Source organism: Protopterus annectens, chromosome 2.part2, assembly GCF_019279795.1.
Source record: "Protopterus annectens isolate FY-2018-M chromosome 2.part2, PAN1.0, whole genome shotgun sequence".
NCBI lineage: Eukaryota > Metazoa > Chordata > Ceratodontiformes > Protopteridae > Protopterus > Protopterus annectens.
In genome coordinates, this window is record NC_056730.1 from 785862042 (window position 1) to 785888341 (window position 26300).

General features: G+C 48.1%; 1 non-coding gene across 1 annotated transcript; it reads left to right on the forward strand.

Moving 5' to 3' along the window:
* The first annotated feature begins 22028 nt into the window (after positions 1-22028).
* Positions 22029-25797, forward strand: LOC122796113. Its single transcript, XR_006363945.1, has one exon. It is a non-coding gene; the product is annotated as a 28S ribosomal RNA (ribosomal RNA).
* The last annotated feature ends 503 nt before the right edge of the window (positions 25798-26300 follow it).

Sequence of the window (26300 nt, forward strand, 5' to 3'; positions counted from 1 at the left end):
GCTTAAGCCTAGGGACATACCTGCCTGAGACACATAATCTGAGAGCTCCATCATGTCTCTCTACATATAATCCAGTGAGTTATGTCTCAAGTCATTCACACCAGCATGGGCTATGGCGGAGTCATACCAGTGCCTGTTGCTGAGAGTCTTGAGTGCGTGTGTGATGTGGCAAATCCTGGCATCTGACAGACAGCTGACCTTGACCATTTCCTTATCCAGACTGGTGAGAGGGACATCTGTGTGTCTCACAATTGAGTTGCCTGTGACTAAGATGTTTGTTTTTGTGTTATGCCTTAGGGGCTTGAGTGGTAAGACACTGGTGTGTGATATATTATGTCTACTATGTTCTACAGAGGATGTATTATATAAATCATGCTTGTGTTTGTGTTTGGGAAGTCTCTGATGTTTAGGTAAGCTTCTTGTGAGAACCTCCACATATGTAGTTTTATGTGTTGTTGGTTTGGTAGGTACAGGTGGTGAGGTATGCATGCTGACAACCTGTTTAGTATCAGATGGACTGACTGGTGAGTGACAGAGCCTGTACTCTTGGTTCTTGATATAGATGCACCTCTCACATAATGAATTTGTGTGAACTAGAAGAATTGGGTTGTCAGTGTACATGAGGCAATTACTACATTGTCTCAGGATGCCCATGTCAACCAGGCTGGCTGGGGAAACTATGGGAATAGTCTCCATAATCCTAGGTAAGTGAATGTGGTCAGAAAACAGGGAGAGGACAGGAAAGAACAGGTAACTAAGAGGACAGGAGAAGTGGACAAAAAAACAAAGGGCTGGTGGTAGGATCTGTGTTGGTACCTCAGGAGCTACGCTGAATGTATCACCTGTCAGTAAGGGACAATCACAAGAACTGACTGATGGAGTACCAGCAGAGTACTAAGGGAAACTTTGCACAGGCAAAAGTGTTTGCATCTATAACCACCAACAGTGCCCACCACTGCACAACAGTGAAAGATGTACAAACACGGTGCTATGTAGCAAATGGGCACAAATTGATCTAAACAAAATAATGAATAAAAAGCTCAAAACTGAGCCCAGTTCCAGCAACCTTCTATCAGCTGTGTTCTAGCTGCACACTCCTGCAACTAGCGTGCAGGGGAACCCTCTCCAACAAAATATGTCTTGGTTTAGTGCTCAAGTTATACAAACAGAACTAGATTCAGCAGATCTGAATGTAGTCTATGCTACAGCAAACAAAGTGTAACAATTTGAAAAATAAAACAGTTCAAAATAAGCAGTGATATGGCAAAAAATGCAGTTCAAAAGTGCAATGTGCAGTGAAAAATATTTAAGTTTTGCAGAGATCAGTAGATAGCTTGGATTTGTTGATGTAGCAAACAAGAGCAAACTGACTTAAATTAACCAACTAACTAATAAAAAAGCTCAAAACTGGCCCTATTCCAGCAACCTTCAATCAGATGAGTTCTAACTGCACACTCGGCCACTAGGGCGCAGGGCCACTAGGGTGCAGGGGAACTCTCTCCAACAAAAGATGGCCTGGTCTAGTGCTCAAGTTATAAAAACAGAGATAGATTCAGGAGGTCTGAATCTAGTCTCTGCTACAGAAAACAAATTGCGCCAATTAAAATAAATCCATAAATAATTAAACAGTTCAAATAAGCAGGCACAATAAGCCTTCAACCACCATTTCCCAGCTGAGAAGGGCTGAAGCCAGCCTCTCATCCCACAAGAGTGTAGACCACAAATCTTTTTAATGTAAAATAACTGGCTTGAAGCCCAAGTGCTTAAACCAGAACTAATGCACTTTTAGAATAACAGACACACTAAGCCTTCAACCAGCAATTCCCAACTTAGAAGGATGTAAGCTATCTCTCCTGGATAGCCATTTGGCTATCCATTGGATGACATGAGGATTTATGCCTAAATTTGTGAGTTTGTCTATAATGCCCAAGTGAAGTGTTGTGCCAAATGCCTTTGCCAGGTCAGGGTAGGCCATATGCACCATTTTGCCTTCACCCATGATTCTAGTGATCTTATCAAAAAAAACACAATTTTAGTATGCATGACAAAAAACCCACAATTTTAGTAGGAATGACCTGCCCTTGACAAAACAAAACGGGGATGGGTCCAGTGTTTGTAGATTTCCTATATCTTTGTTTATCAGATCCAGAATAATTTGGCCTTGTGTGTAAGACTAGTCAAACCTATGGTTCTTTAGTTCACCTGGGTCTGTTGATGGGCTTCTTTTGTGTACCAGGATGACAGTTGTGGTCCTTCATTCCCTAGGAATGAAGCCAGTCTGGAGGCTGTGCTTGATTAAAGATTTTAGTGGACCTGACAGGTCATGTTTCAAGTTATTTAGGAGGCATCCTGGGATATTAGCAGAACCTAGTGATGCAGTATTTTTAGATCTGGAGAGTGCAGTGATACCTGTTTTATTGTGATAGTTGGGGGATAAATGTTAGAGGGTATTTCATGAGGGAAACTGGGGGTGATGGGGTGAAATTAGAGCTATTTTTTTTCAGCAAGCAAATTTGCTATATTCCCTGGATTAGTATAGGAAGTTACATTTACTATTAGTTTAGCACACTGCTGGATGCTCCTTTAAGGTTGTGTAGATAACCGAAGCATGCCTTATAGTTATCCTTAGCATGGCAGGCTATTTTTGCTTCAGAGTTTACTTTGGTGGACTTGATTAGTCTCCTGCATTGCTTGTTGACATGTTAGAGAGACATTTTTGTATTTTGGGAAAAGCCCTTATTATTTTTGGACAGGATTTTCTTTCCTTTGTTGTACAAGCTATTTATACTTGGGGTCCATCAAGTGTGGTGGTTTTTGGAGGTTGTCCTAAGTTTCTTTTGGTTTGGTACTGCTGTTTCAATGCAGTTGTTTACATGCTTGTACAGGGTTTCCATAAACACTTCCGCATTGGTCACCATATCCTCTCAGTTGGGGGGGCTTGGAATTTAGCTATTCCTTTACATAATAGGAGGTAGTTCACCTTGGAAAAAGTTCTTAAAAGTTCTGGGATTTGGTGGGAGTTTAATCTTTATATTTATTTCAAGGGTTACCACTTTGTGATCTGATCTGATCAGTAAGGACATTACACAAGGGGGTATGGGGTGCAATGTTCTGTCATATTTGTGAGTATCAGAGCCAGGATATTAGAACAGCTACTAGGTGTGAAGACTAGTTGTTCCAGGGCATTTTCATTGCCAGATCCAATAATCTTTGATTCTGCATGTTAGTGGTTGTGTATGTATACGTTTTATTATGGGATAGTTGAAATTACCCACTAATATGTTGCTGGGCTAAATTGTGAGTGATTCCAGTACTATCAAGTATGTGCTATGGTTTTCCGGGGTCATAGATGGTAGCTATATCTATTTTGGGTCTAAATGGGTTGGATTCCAATAAATAAATGGGCATGGAGTGGCATGCATTGCTGAGTAGTTATTCCATACCCAAATTTGAAAGATAGGACTCCACTAGTCTTCATGCAGTTCATGCTGATGGGGACTGCCAGAACTCTATCCCCAAGTCTGGAGTCAGGCTCATCACACCAAAAATTATTTGGCTTTGTGCATTGGCAAGGCTTTCCAGTGAATAAGGCTGCATAATTGGTTTATAGTTTCATAGGTGTTTACTAGGCTAGTGACCACAAGGGCCTTTTTAAGCTTAGCCGTGCATCTCAAATCTTTGACAAGTTCTGATACCCTTAATAAGTGCAAGCATGGGCTTGGGAGATGAACCATTTATAGGTTGTCTGTGTCTATTAGTGACATAGGTGCCATACTAGGGATGAATTTCCAGTTTCCCATCCAATTGCCCAAGTTCCACTTGAATTGGGTTAGGGAGGAAATTTGCTTCACATGGATGGGGAGCCTGTTCCATAGATGGGGTAGTCTCTGGGATACATACCTGTCTCTACAGCAGGTCTTGTTTATATCACAAGCAAGGTAATTCTGGTACTGTTTGTTTTGTCGATATGCAAAAGGTCAATCATAGTGGGGTTTGACAATGTCCTGCATGCTAGGCATAGATATCCTCCCAAAAGCCTGTAGGAGACAGAATACAAGGATAGGGTTTTGACCCGGTTTGTGTTGGACATTTTGATTACACCCTGTATTCTTTTAGTGAGGAATCTTGGTGGATGTTCCAATTGCTGGGTATGCCTGGTTAGGCACATACCAAATGGGGGCATCATACTCAATAACAGGTCAGATGAATGGTGAATACAGTAGAGCACTGACTTCCTTGGACTTAGATGCCTTACCTTTGTTTATAAGTTGCGCAACACAGAATGATTTTCTTACCACTGTAGACATGTGATGGTCAAAGGCTAGATTACTATTTATGTGTGTCCCTAAGTCTCTTACTACAGGGTCAGCACTAAGGGGTTTCTTGTCAATATGATAGTTACCAAGGATGGATGACTTCCTGAAGGATACTATTATGCATTTTTTGGCATTTAGTTTTAGTCCATGGCTCTGACCCCAGTTGTTTGTCTGTGTCAGCCCCTCCTGGAGAACATTTGTGTCAGTGTGAGATTCAATGACAGCTTCTAATTTGCAATCATTTGCAAATTTGGTCAGCCAGTGTCCACTGACATTGGCCTTGACTTCTGAGAAGTAAATGCCAAAAAAGGAACAGAGGAACTCCACTTGTAACTGGTCTCTTTGTAGAGGTGGACTCCCCAATTCTAACTTCCTGGGTCCTGTCTGTGAACCAGTTGGCTATCCACTGGGTGACATACAGGTTTGTCCTAACCCCTTGAGTTAGTCAACAATGCCCAAGTGGGGTATTGTGTCAAATGCCTTAGCCAGGTCAAAGTAGGCAGTGTGAACAATTTTGCCCTCCTCCATTCCTTTGGTGGCCTTTTCAAAGAAGTTCACCAGATTGAATAGTCATGATCTGCCCTTGACAAAACCAAACTGGGTTGGATCCACTGTCTGGAATTTACTATATCTCTATCGATCATCTAAGTGATAATTCTTTTCATGCTTTTACATATAAGATTAGTGAGACTTATGGGTCTGTAGTTTTCAAGGTCTGTAGATCGGGTGGCCATGGTGGTGCAGCGGTTAGCATTGCTGCCTCCCAGCAAGAGATACTCTGGTTCGATCCTCGGATGGGGAGCCTTCTGTGTGGAGTCTGCATGTCCTCCCTGATAGGTCATGTTTCAGGCTACTTAGAAGGCATCCTGGGATATTGTCTGGGCCCACTAATGCACTGTTCTTGGTATTAGAGAGAGCATTAAGGACCTTTTCCTTAGTGATAGTAGGGGAGTTATATTTTATGATATTTCCTGAGCGAAGGTTGAGGGGGAGAGAGAGAGGTAAAGTTGGAGCTGAATTTATGGTAAAGCCATTGAACTTAATAAGCTTCAAAGTGAGGCAGACATTCCACCTACATGTGGGACTAAGTACTACAGACAAAACCTGATGGGAAGACAGACTGTCTATAGTACTGAGTTCCACATACAAGCGGAGCTGTGCTGCAGGTTTTGGGATTCAGGAGGGAGACCATGGCGACAGAGAGAGAGGGAGCCTGGGACTACTTGCCTGCATGCCTTATTTATTCATTCCATAATGATCCTTTCCACAGCCTTACAGATGAGCTTTGTCAGGATTATTGGTTTATAACTGCGCAGGTCTGTTGGTGCCCCACCTTTGTACAGAGGGATGACTGCTTGCTGTAGTGAGAACTATACCCTGACCTGTCTGGATAGCTCACAGTGCCCTGCTTTTTACAAACAGTTTTAATCCCTGGTGGGTTAGTGGCCCTGTATGCCCATTCCTTATCCTAGACAAGATGAAAGCCCAATGCTGGCTGTCATGCTGCATTCACTGGACTACCATGCAGATGAAGCCCATGCACTGGACAGCCCCTGGGATGTGCAGTTCAACCTGTATGTCAGCCATAACAGGTAGATCTGCCATACATGTGTAGCTGATGCACCAGAGAACTTTGGCTGGTAAGTGTGTCGACATTCAGAATAGGTAATAAAAGTTGTTAAAGTAGCATGTTAGAAAATCACATTACCTGTTTCTGGCATCAGAAGCCAACATGAGTGCAAGGTGTTGGGGAATGGAATCAGCAAATACTGATTGGTCAGTTGTGCACTGCTGGAATTCAATTAAATGCAGGTATTTCTGAATGTCAATATGAACCTGAATTCCGATAGTGCTTTTGAGATCAATACTGAAGCAAAAGCCTCAACACTTCATGTCAAATACATAGAAGCAAGGAGAGAATCAACCTGTTTTTTTTCTTACTTTAAAGGTAAGGGGTGCCAGATCTAGGAGCAGACATTTACAGCCCTTCAGTTTGATACCTTGTCATTGTGAGGTATTGAAATGTGTGAACTCCAGCCTGGGATAATGGCATATGGGGAGGTAGGCTGGATTTCACTTTGGAGTAACAATAGTGGGATGACAGAGGCAGTCCACTCTTGTTACTCCATTTTTGAAATGTATTTATTTAGTTACTTACTTGTCTATGTATTTATTTTTATTCTAGCCTAAATTAATTTACTACAACCACCAATGTCTATGAAGCGGCACAGTAAGGTGCCTGAAAACCGGAAAATATGGGTTCAATATCTTGAGCTGTATCTCATGCAAGTAGAATTGTAGAAAATCCAGAAAAATATGGAGTCTTCTTTCATGCTTCCTGTGAGGATGCAATCATGGTTTTTACACTTTTAATTTTAAAGAGGAGAACACAGCTGACAGTCCTTAAAGCTAAATCTAGGCATATAGCGAACCAAAAAGAGTGGTTATTACTAAAGCATTCTTTTCATTTTATTTTAATAGGAATTGGGGAGGGGGGTCAGGATGTAACAAACGCTTATTTGATAGATCAGAAATAGAGAGTAAAAGACTGTTGGCCAGGTTCTAAAAGGACATGAGCATGAAGTAATGCATGGTGCCAAGCAGTACTCTAAGTCTAAGTGTAAATGCTAAGTCTACTATCATCATATGTTGATGGGAATTGCAAGAGGCCTGCATCTGAATCCAAAGGGTAATCAGTATTGCTCCACTGAAATGACTTAAGCTTGTACTGCACAGAACTATATTAATAAAGAAGGCCATAAACTCAATGGGCAGTTTTGATTTTGGTGAAATTTCCACCTGTATGTGGGAATAGGTACTGCAGACAGCATCTGGTGGAAATCAAACTGCCTTGCAGAAAAAAATTCTCCAGAAAGGTGGAGCTATACTGCAGGTTTCTGGAGCTTGAGGAGAAACTACAGACCATGTGCATGCACATTTGGGTATAGTAAGAGTTTTCCATGAAGTCCTGTAGGGATGACTCTCATTGTCCAGTAAGTTAAGCATAGATTTAGATTCCAGGTGGGCTAGTGGTCCTACATGCCTATCCCTTGTCATGGCTAGGGAGAATTGTATAATTGTGTAATCATTGGTATAAGAAAACATTACCACAATGTATACAGTCTATTATTCTTTTTCAAAACAAAAAAACAAAAAACATACAAACAAATAAGAGACATAACCACACAAAATCATTTCAGCAAATAACATATTGGCTCCAATTCCAAAAGACTTGCTCTCAGTATAAATGACCACTTACAGGCTGAGAGCAGGTGTTATAGAATCTGGTCCCATAGCAAGCCTGTTTATATGTAGGCCTTGCACAGAAGTAAGACACTTACACTGAGAGCAGGTCTTTCAGAATCAGGGCAGGCTTACAATGAAAGCAACTCTTTTGGAGTCTGGCCCATCATCAGCAAAAATTCTCGAAGGCTATTTTCAAAGCACAATAATGCACTCCATAGTGGGCATTTTAAATAAATAAATGATTTTCCAGGAGTAGGGAGGCACTCTGCCTGTTCTGTCAGGCCTTGCAACTTTTTTGGGTATTCTAGTATTTCTGTAATGCCTTCATTGTTAGGCATTATTGCTTAATCAATTATTTTGGAATTCCAAAATATTTTGGGCATGAGCTAACCCCTTATATTGAACATTTATCTCACACCTGATTCCAGAACCAAGAACTCTGCCTGTCTTCATTGAATATGTATAGACGAGGACTGGTGGACTCCTACAGTCAGTTCCAAAATGAGAATGGGGCTTGCAGTGCTGAAATTCTCTGGAGTGCTATATTGTCAAAATGTACCAATGCACTACCGTGAAGTGAAGAATAGCTCATAGAAGTCCAACAGCTTTGGGAATCATCTGTGATATATAGTATCCTGTAAATAGGAGAACACAGATCACAGACTATGCAGCAAGCCAGTTGATGGATTATTAATGGGCTTTAAGCTCTTTGTGAACCAATTGCAAAAAATGAGCATTGGCTAGTGATAAGTGTGTTGAGGACCTGGCCAAAGCAGGGACTGACACTAATGATGGGAGGGAATCTGTGTGTCTCTATTGGCCAGTTGCATAAAGCCCAGCAGCCTTAAGTCAATAAACTACTGGGAGGCCTGGGATAGCTAGCTCTGTTAAGTGAAAACTGAGCATGAGAAAACAATTAACTGAGTTATCCTAAACAAACATGAATAAAGGATTGCTGCAATCAGACTGGATGAAATGATAAGGGGGCCAGACACTAGATATCACCTGTATCCAGAATCCAAGATGGAATGGCAATGCAGCAAAGCCATTTGGCTTGAGACCTAGAGTCTACTACCTGGGAAGACTTAGTGGGAGATCAGGCTAGAAATGGTGTGGAACTGTGGTGAGAGGGAGGCTTCAAAAGACAGTGAGGGACATTACCAGAATCAGTCACAAGACGCATGGCAATCAGACTCCAGTATAAGGTCAGGACACTATTCATTATTTCAGCCTACACCCCACAGCAGGGTTGAGATAATGAGGAAAACAGTGCATTAAGGTAGCAGTTGCAGGTTGTACTAGGTAAAGTAGGAATTATTGTCGATAATGGGGGACCTGAATGTACATATATGGAAAGACAGAATAAGATGAGTACTGTCTGGGTCCACATGAGTGGGGCATTAGGAATAAATTATTAGAGGCCATTCAAGACTTCTGCCTGGAAAATGGTTTGATGGTGGCCAACACATGGTTCAGCAGGAGAGACAGTCACATAATCACATCACAGCACAAAACATCAGCTGCCATTGCCAGATGCAGTGTTCAGAGAAGGCACTAAGATCAACATAGACCTGGAAATTGACTGGAGAGAAAACAAAAGAGTTCAAGGAAATACTCAGGGCTCTAGCACCTCAGGAAGAAGAGGATATCAATGGAGTTGAAGAAGAATGGTGGTGTCAAAAAGCAACATTCGTGGGAACTATAAAACAGATATGTGGCTGAGTCAGGTATGGAAATGAGGTACATAAGAAAAGCAGTTGGTGGAATGCAGAAGTCCAGGAAGTCACCAAAAGAAAGAAGGAGTGCAGGAAAATGGGGGAGTCAGAAAAACTGGACTAGGCTAAGAAGGAATACTTTTTGCTAACAAATCAGCTAAGAGTGCAGTTACAATAGCAAAGAACAAGACATCAGAGGTACTCTACCAACTTCTAAAAAGTGACTCGGTAGATGGGACAAAGAAACTATCAAGTTATAGGGTAAAGACAAAAAGATAAAGAAAAGAATCATCAGACACCTTCCATGAGGAATGCCATCAGCAACATGCTTACAAGTTCACAGGAAGTGAAAGGCAGATGAAAGGACTACCACCAGCATCTTCTGAAAATGAAGAAAAACCCACAGAGGCTGTTCTGCCCTAGGCACAGTCTATGATGAAAGAACAAGATGAGCCCATTCTAGATGAGGTAAGAACATCACTAAGGAAAAGGGAAAGGGAAAGCAGCAAGCTCAGAAGAGGTCACGGCAGATATGATCACCATGATGTGTGAGTTAGGGGATACATGGGTCCAGAGGGTACTCATAGCAGTATGGAAAGAAATATGTATCCCAGATGACTGGAGAATAAGCATACTATTGTCAGTGTACAAGAATAAAGGAGATATTTACAACTGTTGGCAGCACTGAAGTATTAAACTCTTGTCACACTGCATGAATGATCTGGAGAGGGTGATTTATAAATGCAGAGTATGAGTAAGTAAGATGGGAGATGAACAGTTTAAATTCAAATTAGGATGAATTACAACTGTTCTGATGTTTGCAGTGAGACAGATAGTTGAGAAAAAGCTAGAGTTGGGGAAGGAGTCCAACTGGGTATTCCTAGACTTGGAGAAAGCATATGACAAGCTCACAAGAAAGCTAATTTGGGCTGTCTTATGATGGTTTGAAGTCCCAGAAACATTTGTAGAATTAGGGTAGGCTATGTACTAGGAACCAATGACTAAAGTGAAAACAGTGTTCTGTCTGACAGAGGGGTTCCCACTGGGAATGCATCAAGTTTCAGCTCAGGGCCCTCTGCTGTTCATACTGGTGATGGAATACATTAGCAGACAGGTCAGACAGAACAGATGAACAAAGTTGCTATAGGCAGATGATGTGGCATTACAGACCGACTCTGAACAAAAACTTCAGCATATGATAAAGGAATGGAATACAAAACTGAAGGCACACAGATTAAACTGAGTATAGATAAGACAGTTGTAAAAAGTGTTTGAAAATAAAAGACATTTGTAATGGCAGAAAATGTGTTAATCAAAAGAAGCTAAGAAATGAGATACAGGGAAATTAGCAGCTTCAAGTATCTGAGAAGGCTGGTTGAGGAAAAGCTAAGTCTGAATAAAGGGGTCAAAGCTAGAATTTTAGAGCCTGCTGCCAATTGGCACAGTGAGTCAGGGGTAGTGTGTGACAGAAGAATCCCAAAGAAGCTTCAAAAGTAATGTGTACAAACCAGCAGTGCAATCAGTACCACTGAATAGTACTGGAGCCTGTGCAGGGAAGGCAGTGGAATCAGTACCACTATATACCGTTTTTCCCCGAAAAAAAGACAGGGTCTTATACTGTTTCCCCTGCCAAAATACGCATTAGGGCTTATTATCAGGGGTGGCTTATTCACCCCCCCATACAACAATCTACATTTATTCATTTATTCATGTACAAAGATCGACATTTATTTATGTACACAAATCGACATTTATTCAAGTACAAAAATTGACATTTATTCATGTACACAAATTGACATTTATTTGGTACTTTTCTGTTATTGGGCAACAGTTCTAAGTAATGCATTAACAGTTGTGTGAGAATTCTACATAAACTGCAACAAGCATTTCAAATTCAGACTATCTACACCTTGACTTTCACAGTGCAATATTTCATGCTTAACAGAAAGTGAAGAAAAATCTCAATACATGTGTATTGGAGGAGGTGAATAAAGCTGAAAGCAGAAGCAATTCATTCTGTTGCCCTGATAACGGAAAAGTTATTCAAATAGTCATGTCATCTTCTTCTGGAACATTGTCATAAGTCTCCAATCCCTGAATTCTGGCCTGAATTTCTTGCAACTCCATTTACTGTAGAACCATTGGCCCCATTCTGTCATGCCTAGCAATAAGAGTTCTCCTTAAATGTGCACTGCTTGTCCAAGTAGCCTGCTCATAGTGCATTGGCAATACAGCTGTCAGCGATTTTATCCCATTAATTTTTCACCCAAGTCACATAGGCTTCACAAAGTTTCCATGCTGATTTCCCTCCATTCTATTTTCAATGTAGTCATTGAGCTACATGTGCAAATGGTCTTTGAATGGCTTGTTTATTTCAATATCAAGTGTCTGGAGATAGGCACTCATTCCTGTAGGAATCATTATTTGATCTATTCTTCTCTGTGCAAGGAATTTCTTCATGTCTTTAGCATGGTGAGTGCTGGCTGAATCCCAGACTAGCAGACCTCTTTCGCCATCTCACAAAGCAAGTGGTGGTATTACATCGACCCTCTTCCTTATAACTGCTTGTGTGCACCAGGCATTTTCAGTTTCAAGAATGTAAATGCCTGAGACATGTTTAATCTTATCTTTCTTGCCCTTACTAATGATTAGAGGTGGGCTTTTCTTTCCATATAGACAAATTGCCAAAATACAGGTAACACGTGCACTCTCATAACCAGTGGAGGGAATGTAGATTGACGAGGCACCCCCCTGATCAATTTTTGTTTGAGATCCTTAGCCCACAAACACTGCAGATTCATCCATAGCAATCATGTTGGAGAGCTGGTATTTAGAAAAGTCTATGCCATCAACAAAGGACTTGAATTCAAGTGCACGTTTAATAACTTCAGTATCTTCCAGCTTGAACAGCATTTTTGATCTTCTTAGAGACAGTTTATTATCACTGAAGGAAGCCATCCAGCCAATGTTGAGATGTTTTGAATTCTTCTGGGGATATTTCTAACTGTGGTGCTATTGCAAGGGGAAATGATTGAATATCAGCCCTGCACACAACCAACGCCTTTGCTTTCCTGTTAGCCATCCATTCATTGATGATGTCTTCCAGCTCAGGAAATAATGGTTGCCGACCTGATCCACACTTGCACTTCCTAGCATTTCCCTCTTCGGACTGTTGACTGAGGTTATCGTATGCTGCACACCATTTTCAGACCATTCGGAGATCTAAGTTCTCTTTGCAGAAAGCTATCAGATTCTTTCAGCGAGAGTCCTCCATGATTCCTTTATTGTACTCGATGAAATAGCTCTTTCATTTTGCACTCATCTTGTCTGGAGGGTTTAATTGTAGACTTATGAGAATGGAGTGGCAACACAAAATGGTGACTGTTAAGAAGACACAACCACAGCCATTTGTTATCAAGTGCATGCACTTTACGTGCGTTGTCTGTACTTTGACCAATCAAAGTACACCTGCCATTGTTCATGGGCCAAGGATCTCAACCGTCAAGTGTAAGTGAGGATTAGGGTTACAGTAAGAATCGTGGAGGACTCCCAGGGAAAGAAGCTTATGACTTTCTGCAAAGATAAGAAGTTGGGTGTCTGACTGGTCCAAAAATGGTGAGCAAAGTACGATTACCTCAGTCAACAGGTGTCAATAATATTATTTTATAATTTACCACATCCGTCATGTGTTGTTGACAATCTGAACTGAGACTTATTTTTGGGGTAGGGCTTATATCATGACCACCCTGGAAAACCATGCTAGGCCTTCTTCTCTGGTTAGGTCTTATTTAAGAAGAAATATGGTATGTAGGAAAAAAGCTCTCCCTCCTGGATAGAAGTGGAAGCCATGAGGGGGTCCCTCCCAATGGAAGTCCTTAAGACGACATCCCCGAAATATCACAAAGTCCTCAGAGTTGTTCTAGACAGGAGAGCAGGGGCACACGGAAGTCTTGATGAGGTTCTGGCTGAGGCCTCGTGGCCCAGCAGAGTTCCACAAGGCTGTGAAGGATCGGTGGGAAGATCTCCTGAGAGGCTCCCAGGGCACAGATGACACATTATGATTTAGCAGCTTCCAGGAGTTATGTAACCTGGGAAAAGAGCTCTCCCACTTAGGTAGAAGTGAAAGCCATGAGGGGGTCACTTCAGATGGAATTCATTAAGATGGCGTCCCCGAAATATTGCAAAGTCTGTGGAGGTGCTCTGGATGGGAGAGCAAAGGCACATGGAAGTCTTGATGAGGGTCTGACTGAGGCCTTACAGCCCAGCACAGTTCCACGAGGCTGGAAAGGATCAGTGGGAAGCTCTCCTGAGAGCCTCCGAGGGCACAGTTGACACATTATGATTTGGCAGCCTCCAGGAGTTATGTAACCTGGGAAAAGATCTCTCCTGCCTGGGCAAAAGTGGAAGCCATGAGGGGGGGTCCCTCCTGATAGAAGTCCTTAAGACGGTGTTCCCGAAATATCGCAAAGTCCCTGGAGGTGCTCTGGATGGAAGAGCAGGGGCACACAAAAGTCTTGATGAGGGTCTGGCTGAGGCCTCATGGCCCAGCAGAGTTCCACGAGGCTGGGAAGGATCATTGGGAAGCTCCCCTGAGAGGCTCCCAGGGCACAGTTGACACATTACGATTTGGCAGCCTCCAGGAGTTATGTAACATGGGAAAAGAGCTCTCCCACCTGGGTAGAAGTGGAAGCCATGAGGGGGTGCCACCCAATGGAAGCCCTTTAGACGACATCCCCGAAATATCGCAAAGTCCCCAGAGTTGTTCTAGACAGGAGAGCAGGGGCACATGGAAGTCTTGATGAGGGTCTGGCTGAGGCCTCGCAGGCCAGCAGAGTTCCACGAGGCTGGGAAGGATCATGGGAAGCTCCCCTGAGACGCTCTGAAGGCACGGTTGACACATTATGATTTGGCAGCCTCCAGGACTTATGTAACCCAGCAACAGAAGTCCTCAAGGGAGTGCTGGGTGGATGGCTGCGGGGCCTGGAGAGCTCCTCCCTGGGTGAAAAGAGTTGACGGGGACTCCCACAATGGACATCCTTAAGGGAGATAGCTGTGGGAATCCCTGGGGCCTGGTGAGCTCCTGTCAGGCAGGGGGAAGGTGTCCAACCACGCCTGGTACATTACTGCTTCCCCAAAAAATTGCAAAGTACCCCATAGTTGCTCTGGATGGGAGAGCAGGGGCACATGTAAGTCTTGATGAGGGTGGACTTGATCCTCGGCAGCCAAGGGGAGTTCCGCGAGGCCATCCACAATTGGAGGGAAGTCCCCCTGAGAGAGTCTGAGGACATGGGGATACTGCACGATTTGGCAGCCTTCAGGGTATATGCTGGAGACTGAGACAATGGAGCTCTGGACTGGAAAGGAGGGGGACGTGGAAGTTTTGATGAGAGCAGACCTGCCCCTCAGCGGCCAAGGGGAGTTCAGCGAGGCTGGCCGGGATCAGACTGATCCTCCCTGGAGAGGCTCCGAGGGCATACATAACATGGCATGGTTTGGCAGCCTGCAGGGGACATGGAGGTGGTGGGGTCCACTGAGGTGAGTTGGGGTAGTGGACAGGAGAGTCAGCCAACAGCTTGGGCCATATCCTGTGTGAGTTTGAAAGCCCTAAGTGGAGGACAAAGGAGAGAACTGGAGTCACCAAAGTCTGGATGAAGGTCCGGCTGAGGCCTCATGGCCCAGGAGAGTTCCATGAGGCTGAGAAGGATCAGAGGGAAGTTCCCCTGTGAGGATCAGAAGGCAGGGTTGATACATTATGAATTGGCAGCCTCCAGGAGTTATGTAACCTGGGAAAATAGCTCTCCTGCCTAGGCAGAAGTGGAAGCCATGAGGCGGTCCCTCCCCATGGAAGTCTGTAATGGAGAGAGGAGCAGAAATCAACCAGGCTGGGAGAGCTGCCAGGCTGGGAGAGCTGCCACCTGGTTAAGGGGGGTCCGGACCACAGTCCCCTCCGGGATGGAAGTCCATTAGGGGGAGAGAGGCAGAAAGTGGCTATTGAGGGAGCGCTCCTGCCTGGGTGAGAAGGTCCGGATCATCCCCCTAGGTGGAAGTCCTTAAGAGAGCTGCTGGCAGAAGGCTGCATGGCCAGGAGAGCTCCTGCCCAGGTGAGAGAAGGCAGGTGGAGCCCCGGTGATGGAAGGCCTAAAGAGAGTGACTGGTGGGAGTCTGTGAGGCCTGGAGAGCTCCTGCTGGGCAAGGGGAAGTCGTCCGACCTTGCCCGGTACCCAACGGCATTCCCAAAATATCACAAAGTTCCTGGAACCTCTTTGGACAGGAAAGCAGGGGGATGCGAAAGCCCCGATGGGAGCATACCTGCCCCACGGTGGCTGAGATGAGTTCTGTGAGGCTGGCCAGGATCGGATGGAGGTCCTCCTGAGAGGCTCTGAGAGCAAGAGGAAATGGCATGGCTTGGCAGCATCCAGGAGATACATAACCTGGGAAAGGAGTCCTCCCACCCAGGTAGACATGGAAGCCTGTTGTGGGACTCCATCCCTGCTGCAGTCCAGAAGGGGGAGAGAGGCAGAAACTGGCAGGGAAGGAAGTGCTCCTGCCTGGGAGGGAGGGTCTGGATTGTGACCCCCAGTGGGACAGAAGTCCTTAAGGGAGCATCTGGCGGAAGGCTGTGGGGCCAGGAGTGCTCCTTCCTGTGTGAGCAGGGTCAGTTGGAGCCCTCCATGATGGAAGTCCTCAAGGGAATGGCTGGTGGAGGGCCGTGGGGTATGGAGTGCTCCTGCCTGGGTGAGCAGGGTCAGGAGGAGCACCCCATGATGGAAGTCATCAAGGGAGCATCTAGCAGATGGCTGCTGGCCTCGAGAGCTCCTGCCAGGCAGGGGGAAGGTGTCCGACCTCACCCGGTAACCAACGGTGTCCCTGAAATGTCACAAAGTCCCCACAATGGCTCTAGACCGGAAAGGCGGGGAGAGCGCAAGGCCCGATGAGAGCGTACCTGCACCTCAGTGGCCAGGAGGAGTTCTGTGCGGGTGGCTGAGATCTGAGGGAGGTACACCTGAGAGGCTCCAAGGGCACAGGGACAGGGCATGGTTTGGCAGCCTGCAGGGGATATGCGGGAGACAGGGATCATGGTGCTCTTGACCATAAAGGAGGGGGACATGGAAGTCCCGATGAGAGTGGGCCTGCCCCTCGGCGGCCGAGGGAAGTTCAGCAGGGCCAGCTGGGATTGGAGGGAGGTCCCCCCTGAGAGGCTCTGATGGCATGGGAACACAGCATGGCTTGGCAGCCTCCAGGAGATATGTAACCTGGGAAAAGAGCCCTTACACCCAGGTAGAAGTGGAAGCCAGTAGGGGTTCCCTCTCCATGGAAGTCTGGAAGGGAGAGAAGGGCAGAAATTAGTCTGGCAGGGAGAGCTCCCACCTGGGTGAGGGGGGGTCCAGAACAGAGCCTGTTCCAGGATGGAAGTCTGGAAGGGGGAGAGAGGCAGAAAGTGGGCAGGGAGGGAGCACTCCTACCCAGGTGAGACGGTCCGGATCATCCCACCCTCCAGGTGGAAGTCCTTAAGGGAGTCACTGGGGGAAGGCTGCGGGGCCAGGAGAGCTCCTGCTCAAGTGAAAGGGACATGCTGAGCCCCCGCAATGGAAGTCCTCAAGGCAGTGACTGGTGGCAATCTGCAGGGCCTGGAGAGCTCCTACCAGGCATTGGGAAGGTGTCCAACCTCACCCGGTACCCAACAGCATCCCCAAAATATCACAACATCCCTGGAACTCCCCTGGATGGCAAAGCAGGGGGGATGAGGAAGCCCCAATGGGAGCATACTTTCCCCGTGGCAGCCAAGGGGAGTTCCATGGGGCCAGTCAGGACAGATGGAAGCCCCCCGAGAGGCACCAAAGTGCACGGGGACAGGGCATGACTTGGCAGCCTTCAGGAAATCTGGGGGAAGACAGGGACTGTGGTTCTCTGGACCAGAAAGAAGGAGGACGTGAAAGTCCCGATGAGAGAGGACCTGCCCCTCAGTGGCCGAGGGGAGTTCCGTGATGCCAGCCAGGATTGGAGGGAGGTCCAACTGAGAGGCTCTAAGGGCATGCAGACACGGTGCAGCTTGGCAGCCTCCGGGAGATATTTAACCCGGGAACAGTGCCCTCCCACCCAGGTTGAAGTGGAAGCCCAGAGGGGGAGCTTGCCCTGGTGGAAGTCCGGAAGGAGGAGAGAGGCAGAAGGCAGCCAGGCAGTGAGCACTCCCACCTGGGTGAGAGGGTCTGGATTGTGCCTCCCCAGTAGGACAGAAGTCCTTAAGGGAGCATCTGGCAAAAGGCTGCAGGGTCTGGAATGCTCCTGCCTAGGTGAGCGGGGTCCAGCAGAGCCCCCTACAATGGAATTCGTCTGGCAAATGGCTGCAGGCCCAAAGAGCTCCTGCCAGGCAGGTGGAAGGTGTCCAACTTTGTCCGGTACGTGACGATGTCACCGAAATGTCGCAAAGTCCCCAGAATGGCTCTGGACTGGAAATGAGGGGAGGCTTTGAAGTCCTGATGAGAGTGTACCTGCCCCTCGGCAGCCAAGGGGAGCTCCACGAGGGTGGCCAGGATCTGAGAGAGGTCACCCTGATAGGCTCTGAGGGCACAGGGACACGGCACAGTATGGCAGCCTACAGAGGACATGGAGATGGTGGGGTCCCCGAGGTAAGTTGTGGGCCACGGCCGGATAAAGAAGTCTCTCTGCATGGTTGAAGTGGAGGGCCGCTATTGTAGGAACTGATTGAAGTCCTTAAGAGAGCTTCATGTGGAGGGCTGCAGGGCCTGGAGAACTCCTGGCCAGGCAGAGGCATCCAAACCCGCCCCTTTCTCAAAGGTGCTCTCGAAAAATCGCAAAGTCCCTAGAATAGCTCTGGATCAGAAAGGAGGTGGACTTGGAAGTCTGTATGAGAGTAAATCTGTCCCTCTGCAGCCAAGGGGAGTTCCATGGGGGTGGTCTCACCTGCAGGATTGCTATGTGATCCAGCACTATTTGGCAGCCTCCAGAAGTTAAGGGACGACGGGGCATCTCATCAGAGTGTGAGTCCGGGTCCCAGCCTCGGAGAGAATGCCCTGCCAGGTGTCTGCTTGAGGTTGAGGCCCCCTCATGGGCCTCTTCCTCTGGGCTGGAAGTCTATATGAGAGCAGCTCTGCCCCTCAGCAGCCGAGGGGAATTCCACGGAGCCGGTCACACCCTGCGGGTTTGGTCCCCCAATTGTCTGATGGGCACACGTGATTTGGCATGATTTTGCAGCCTCCAGAAGTTAAGGAACAATGTGGTGTCCCATCAGAGTCCTTGTCTCAGCACCTGGTAATGTCCCACCAGGTGTCTGCATGGGACTTAGGTGCCTTTACCTACCATCCATCAATCGATTGGACAGACCAACTCCAACTAATGGAGGGCTCCTGCAGCATGGCTCTGTGGGTCATGGCTTGTGGGTAGAGCTTCTTTGCCCCAGAATCGAGGTGTGGGTGGGGATGTGGAGCGTTCCGTGCCCCTCAGGCTGGAAGATGAGGTGAGACCAATGATCCCAGGCTATAGTGAAGGAGTCCTGTGACACAGCCACTGACCCCCAGCATCCATGCACGGCCGACGCATGGGGGGGTCTCTCTCCCAATTTTCTCTGGATCTGAGTACTGATGCGCACTGTGCCAGCACACGGCCCTCCGAGGTTGCGGTCGCCAGTCCATGGCCAGCACCCAGGGTGCCCTCTGCATGGGGACAGGGACCCCTCCTGTTTGTGGAGGTGCGGGCTACAGCCCCTCCTCTTTTCCCACCCTCTGAGGTGCTCCTATATGGTTGATCCTGTCAGTAGCATATGCTTGTCTCAAAGATTAAGCCATGCAAGTCTCAGTGCACATGGACGCTCCAGTGAAACTGCGATTGGCTCATTAAATCAGTTATGGTTCCTTTGATCACTCCACCATTACATGAATAACTGTGGTAATTCTAGAGCTAATACATGCTGATGAGCGCTGACTTCCGGGGATGCGTGCATTTATCAGACCAAAACCAATCCGGGTGTCGGCCTGGCAGCTTTGGTAACTCTAGATAAATTTGTGCCGATCTCATGAACTCGTGGTGGTGATGCAACATTCGAATGTCTGCCCTATCAACTTTTGATGGTGCTATCTGTGCATACAATGGTGACCACAGGTAATGGGGAATCAGAGTTTGATTCCAGAAAGGCAGCCTGAGAAATGGCTACCATATCCAAGGAAGACAGCAGGCACGCAAATTACCCACTCCTAACTCTGGGAGGTAGTGACGAAAAATAACAATACAGGACTCTTTTGAGGATCTATTGGAGGGCAAGTCTGGTGCCAGCAGCCACGGTAATTCCAGCTCCAATAGCATATATTAAAGTTGCTGCAGTTAAAAAGCTCTTAGTTGGATCTTGGGATTGGGCTGGAGGTCTACTGTGAGATGAGGTACTGCCTGTCTGAGACCCTGCCTCTTGGCACTCCCTCGCTGCTCTTAACTGAGTGTCCCAGGGGTCTGAAGAGTTTATTTAAAAAAAATAGAGTGTTCAAAGCAGGCTGGTTGCCTTAATAGTTCAGCTAGGAATAATGGAATGGGACTCCGGTTCTATTTTGTTGGTTTTCAGAACTGGGCCCATGATTACAAGCGATGGCCAGGGGCATTCGTATTGTGCCACTAGAGGTGAAATTCTTGGACTGGCACAAGACGAACAAAAGTGAAAGCATTTGCCAAGAATGTTTTCATTAATCAAGAATGAAAGTTCGAGGTTTAAAGATGATCAGATACAGTCATAGTTCCAACCATAAACAATGCTGACTAGTGATCCGGCAGTGTTATTCCCATGACCCACAAGGGAGCTTCCAGGAAATCAAAGTCTTTGGGTTTCGGGGGGAGTATGGTTGCAAATCTGAAACTTAAAAGAATTGATGGAAGGGCACCACCAGGAGTGAAGCTTGCAGCTTAATTTGACTCAACAGGGGAAACTTCAGCTGGCCCAGACACGGAAAGGATTGACAGATTGATAGCTCTTTCTCAATTCTGTGGGTGGTGGTGCATGGCCATTCTTAGTTGGTAGAAAGATTTGTCTGGTTAATACTGATAACGAACGAGACTCTGCCATGCTAACTAGTTATGCAGCCCAGTGCGGTTGTTTCCAACTTTTTAGAGGGGCAAGTGGTTTTCAGCCACATGTGATTGAGCAATAACATGTCTGTAATGCCCTTAGATGTCCAGGGCTGCACGCCTGCTACACTGAATGGATCAGCATGTGTCTACCCTTGACTGACATGTGCGGGTAATCCGCTGAACCCCATTCAAGATAGGGACTGGAGACTGCAATTATTCCCCTTGAACGAGGAATTCCCATTAAGTGCGGGTCATAAGCTCACATTGAGCAAGTCCGTGCACTTTGTACACACCACCAGTCACTACTACCAACTGGATGGTTTAGTGAGGTGCTCGGATCGCCCCGCAGGAGTCGGTCATGGCCCTGGCGGTGTACTGAGAAGATGATCAAACTTGACTATCTAGAGGAAGTAAAAGTTGTAACAAAGTTTCCGTAGGTGAACCTACAGAAGAATCATTAACGATGAGGGTCCCAGGATGGCACCATTCTTGGGTGCCAGGACCTCTCCTCACTTCACTGCCCTAACCCTCTGTGTCTCTCCCTCTGTCTGTCTCTGACTCCTATCTTTCCGTGCATCCTGGTGGAAGCTGGCAGGACTGAGTCTGCATCTCCCGGGGGAGGGAGAGAGGGAGAGGAGAAGGATGGAGTGAGAGGAGGAGTGGTGACAGTCCTCCCTTGCCTCCCAGTGGCAGGAGGAAGGGGGTCCCATCTATGTGGTAGGAGGTGTGGGCACTCCTCTGCTGCCCTGAGGGGGTGGTGGCAGAAGGTGCACCTGGCCCAGCAGTGTGGTCTGCCATGCTCCTCGGATGTGACTGGCTCTTCATGCGGTAGGGGGAGGGAGAGGGTGCCATCCTGGTGGGGGGGGTGGCCTCCTCTCTGACCGTGCAAGGCCACCCCTGGTGGCACACCAGAGTCGTGTCCCCTCGATGTCAGTTGTGGGTACCTGTGAAGGATGCCCTACTCCATGCATGGCATCAGTTTAAAGACCCATAAGGTCAGTGGTGCAGCCATGCGCAGCCCACCATGGGACTCCCTGCCATCCTGCAAAGTGGGGCCAGTAACCCCGGTCTGGGCACCCGCTACAATGCCTGTGAAACCTTGCATGCTTGTCTCGAGGTGAGATGCCACGTGGGCAGCAGTGCCCCTGGTGAATGAGAACTGTACAACTCTGAGCGTGGATCACACAGCTCGTGTGTCGATGAAGAGTGCAGCTAGCTGTGAGAACGAATGTGAATTGCAGGACACACTGAGCATCTACAATTTGAATGCATTTTGCAGCTGTCAGTTACTCCCGGGACTATGCCTGTCTGAGAGTTATCATGCCTTCCATGGTCCCCGGGGGTGTCCAGCCCCTGTTGAGGGTGAAGCCAGGGAGTTGATGGAGCTGGATGCGGGCTCCCCATCCCCCCAGAGAGAGACATGGATGAAAGACAGGAGCCCCTCACCGCCCTGAGTGGGGAAGCCTGTCCGAGCACGAGAGGGAGCAGGCACATGTCCGGCCTGCACCCAGAGGCTGTCGGTGGTACTACCTCCCAGGGAGAGGCTGAACTCCCGCTCGTGCCTGTTCCAGCATGTCGGGGCCATGTCAACTCCTCCACCACCACCCGGAGTCCGGCGGCATGGGCGATCCATCCCCCAAGTCCTGCTCCTGAACCCCCCCCATCTGCGACCTTGCTCGGGACACGACCTCAAATCAGATTTGGTGACCCGCTGAATTTAAGCATATTACTAAGCGGAGGAAAATAAACTAACCAGGATTCCTTCAGTAATGGCGAGTGAAGAGGGGAAGAGCCCAGCGCCGAATACCCACCCAGGCGATGGGAGCAGGGAAATGTGGCATATGGAAGTCTGTCTCCCCGGCACTGCCCAGGGGACCCAAGTCCTTGTAATCAAGGCTCAGCCAGTGGACAGTGAGGCTGGTGGCGTTCCCCGGTGCATCAGGATCAGATCTTCCCAGAGTCAGGTTGTTTGTGAATGCAGCCTAAAGCGGGTGGTAAACTCCATCTAAGGCTAAACAATGGGCACGAGACCAATAGTGGGCAAGTACAGTAAGGGAAAGTTGAAAAGAACTTTGAAGAGAGAGTTCAAGAAGGCGTGAAACCATTCAGAGGTAAACGGGTGGGGTCCAGGCGGTTCACCTGGAGGATTCAACTCGGCGGCCACACTGGCTGCCTAGCCGAGGTGGATCCCCCTCCCCCTCCAGGGGGTGGGGAACCATCCTCTGGTGAGCCGGACACTGTCGGGCGCACGTCCTCTGTGGTGGTGTGTTGCGATCAGCTCAGGGTTGGCCAGGAAGGCTGCACTGAAGGTGGCTCGCCTCCCCAGAGGGGAATCTTATAGCCTGCAGCATCAGCCCTCACCATGACCCATGGTCATGGGAGATGACCACCGCAGCACCCACCCTGCCCTCATGGCAGGGGCCCCCCGGCTCCCAGCACAACTATCTACTGGGCTGGACTGCCCTTACTGTGGCCCAACTGTGTCCTGCAGCCAAGCCGGTGAGCTCATCTTGGGTGCCCAGGATCCACGGTGATGTCAGTGACCCACCCATCCCATCTTGAAACACAGACCAAAGAGTCTAACAGGTGCATGAGTTCAAGGGTGGGCAGGAGACCCCACAGTACAATGAAAGTGAGGGCCAGCACGCACCACATAAAAGGCAGGATCCCCCCAGCCCATGCGGGGGGTGCACAGCCAGCCCATCTCACCCATCCCATTGGAGAGGTGTAGAGTGAGTGCACCTGGTAGGACCTGAAAGATGGTTAACTATGCCTGGGCAGGGTGAAGCCAGCAGAAACTCTGGTGGAGGTCTTTAGCAGTTCTGACATGCAAATCAGTCATCCGACCTGGGTATAGAGGCAAAAGACTAATCGAGCCATCTAGTAGCTGGTTCCCTCTGAAGTTTCCCTCAGGTTAGATGGCACTCGGTAGATGCAGTTTTAAAGGGGTAAAGAAAAAGATTAGAGGTCTTGGGGCTGAAACAATCTCAACCTATTCTCAAACTTTAAATGGGTGAGAAGCCCAATTCACTGGCTTGGAGCCAGGAGTGGAATGCGAGCACCCAGTGGGCCATTTTTTATAAGAAGAACTGACGCTAGAGGATGAACTGAACACCAGTTTAAGTCGACCAATGCCGATGCTCATCAGACCCTAGAAAAGGTGTTAGTTGATATAGATAGCAGGACGGTGGCCACGGAAGTTGGAATCCGCTAAGGAGTGTGTAACAACTCACCTGCTGAAACAACTAGCCCTGAAAATGGATGGAGCTGGAGTGTCAGATACATACCCAGCCATCGCCAGCACTGGGAGCCATGGAGGCTATGCCTCGATGAGTAGGAGGGCCGCCACAGTGGTACTGAAGCCCAAGGCAAGGGCCAGGTGGAGCTGCTGTGGGTGCACATCTTGGTGGCAGTAGCAAATATTGAAATGAGAGCTTTGAAGGCTGAAGTGGAGAAGGGTTCCCTGTGAACAGCAGTTGAACATGAGTCAGTCAGTCTTGAGAGATAGCAAGGGATGGGCGATGGCCTCCATCACCCTTGGCTGATCAAAAGGGAGTCGGGTTCAAATCCCTGAATCCAAAGCGGCAGAGACAGGTGCCTTGCGGGGTCCAGTGTGGTGATTAAAATGATCCTGGAGAAGCTGTCAGGAGCCCCTGGGAGAGTTCTCTTTTCTTTGTAAAGGGCATGGTGCCCTGGAATGGGTTTGCCCCAAGAGAGGGGCCCACGCCCTGGAAAGCGTAGCTGTTCATGTGGCGTCAGGTGAGCACTCACTGGCCCTTGAAAATCTGAGGAAGAGGGTGTAAGTCTCACGCTGGGCTGTACCAATATCTGCAGCAGGTCTCCAAGGTGAACAGTCTTCAGCATGTTAGAACAATGTAGGTAAAGGAAGTCAGCAAGTCAGATCTGTAACTTCTGGATAAATATTGGTCTAAGGGCTGGGTTGGTTGGGCTCGGGCATGAAGTGGGGCTGGAAGCGTGCCGCAGCTGGATGAGGTGTCACCCCCTCACCATACTCCCCCCTCATCGGGGGGGGCAAGGGGAATGGCAGCTGTGATTCTAGATGCATGTCGGGCCCTTCTTGTGGATTGCCCCAGCTGTGGTGGGCGCTGGCCTCGACCAGCATCCCTCATTGTCCGGCAGCTAGCAGCTGACTTAGAACTGGTGTAGACCAGGGGAATCCTACTGTTTAATTAAAACAAAGCATCACGAAGGACCGAGATGGGTGTGGACACGATGTGATTTCTGCCCAGTGCTCTGAATGTCAAAGTGAAAAAATTCAATGAAGCGTGGGTAAACAGCCGGAGTAACTATGACTCTTTTAAGGTAGCCAAATGCCTCATCATCTAATTAGTGACATGCATGAATGGGTGAATGAGATTCCCACTGTTCCTACCTACTATCTAGCAAAACCACAGCCAAGGGAATGAGCCTGGTAGAATCAGTTGGGAAAGAAGACCCTGTTGCGCTTGACTCTAGTCTGGCACTGTGAAGAGACATGAGAAGTGTAGAATAAGTGGGAGGCCTCAGCTGACAGTAAAATACCACTACTCATCATTTTTTTACTTACCCAGTGAGGCGGGAGGGTGATCCCCACCTAGGCTCTTGTTTCTGGCTCCAAGCGCATGTGTGTGACCCAGTCTGGGGACAGTGTCAGGTGGGAAGTTTGACTGTGGCGGTTCACCTGTCAAAGAGTAATGCAGGTGTCCTAAGGTGAGCACAGGGAGGACAGAAACCTCCTGTGGAGCAGAAGGGCAAAAGTTTTCTTGATCTTGATTTTCAGTATGAATACAGACTGTGAAAGTGAGGCCTCAAGATCCTTCTGGCTTTTTGGGTTTTAAGCAGGGGGAGTCAGAAAAGTTACCACAGGGATAACTGGCTTGTGGCTGCCAAGCATACCTAGCGATGTTACTTTTTGATCCTTTTATGTTGCCTCTTCCTGTCATTGTGAAGCAGAACTCACCAAGCATTGGATTGTTCACCCACTAATAGGGAATGTGAGCTTGGTTTAGACCGTCGTGAGACAGGTTAGTTTTACCCTACTGATGATGTGTTGTTGGGATAGTAATCCTGCTCAGTATGACAGGAACCACAGGTTCAGGCATTTGGAGTATGTGCTTGGCTGAGGAGCCAATGGTGCAAAGCTACCATCTGTGGGATTATGACTGAACACCTCTAAGTCAGAATCCCACCTAAACATAATCATACCGCAGAGCCATGAATCTCCAGTTGGCCAGGGATAGCCGGCCACAAGGTCGGTGAGGAGTGCTGCTCGTCACTGGGTCAGAGCAAGGATGGAAGGGGGCCGCCTCTCTCCATCAGAGCACCGCACATTCGTAGGGAACTGGGTGCTAAATCATTCATAGACGACCTGAATCTGGGTCAGGGTTTTGTACATAGCAGAGCAGCAAAAAGCTGTGATCTATTGAAAGTCAGCCCTTGAGCCAAAGTTTTGTCGCAGGTGGGGGGGGGGGTTCCGATCCCTTGCAGGGAGGAGCAGACTGGTCCTCGGGCTGCTCTCCCTCCCCTAATGTCCAGATCATCAGCGGGACTTTGCTCCACAGCAACAGGCACTGGATCCGGTGGGGGGATCAAGGGTGTGGAGTCTGGGTGCACCCTGGTGGTGGGGTGTCCCCCACGGGAGAAGGTCTCCAGTCATGCCCCTCACTCCGCACCCTCCATGGCTCTGTCCATATAGCCAGAACCCATGCTGGTGTGTAGGGGGCTGTGGATTGTGCACTTGGGCTTAAGGGTCGTCCCTGGAGGGGTGACTCAGCAGTGGGTGCGTAGTTCCTGGGAGAGGGCAGAGATCCATCTGGGGAAGCCAGATCCAGGATCCCATCCTCCCGGCACCCGAGGAGAGGAGATACGGCCAATGTGGCATCTTGCACCTGGGGCCGATAGTGCAGACATGCCGAGGGCTGCCCCGGAATTCAGGTCTGTGATCTAATCCTCTGAG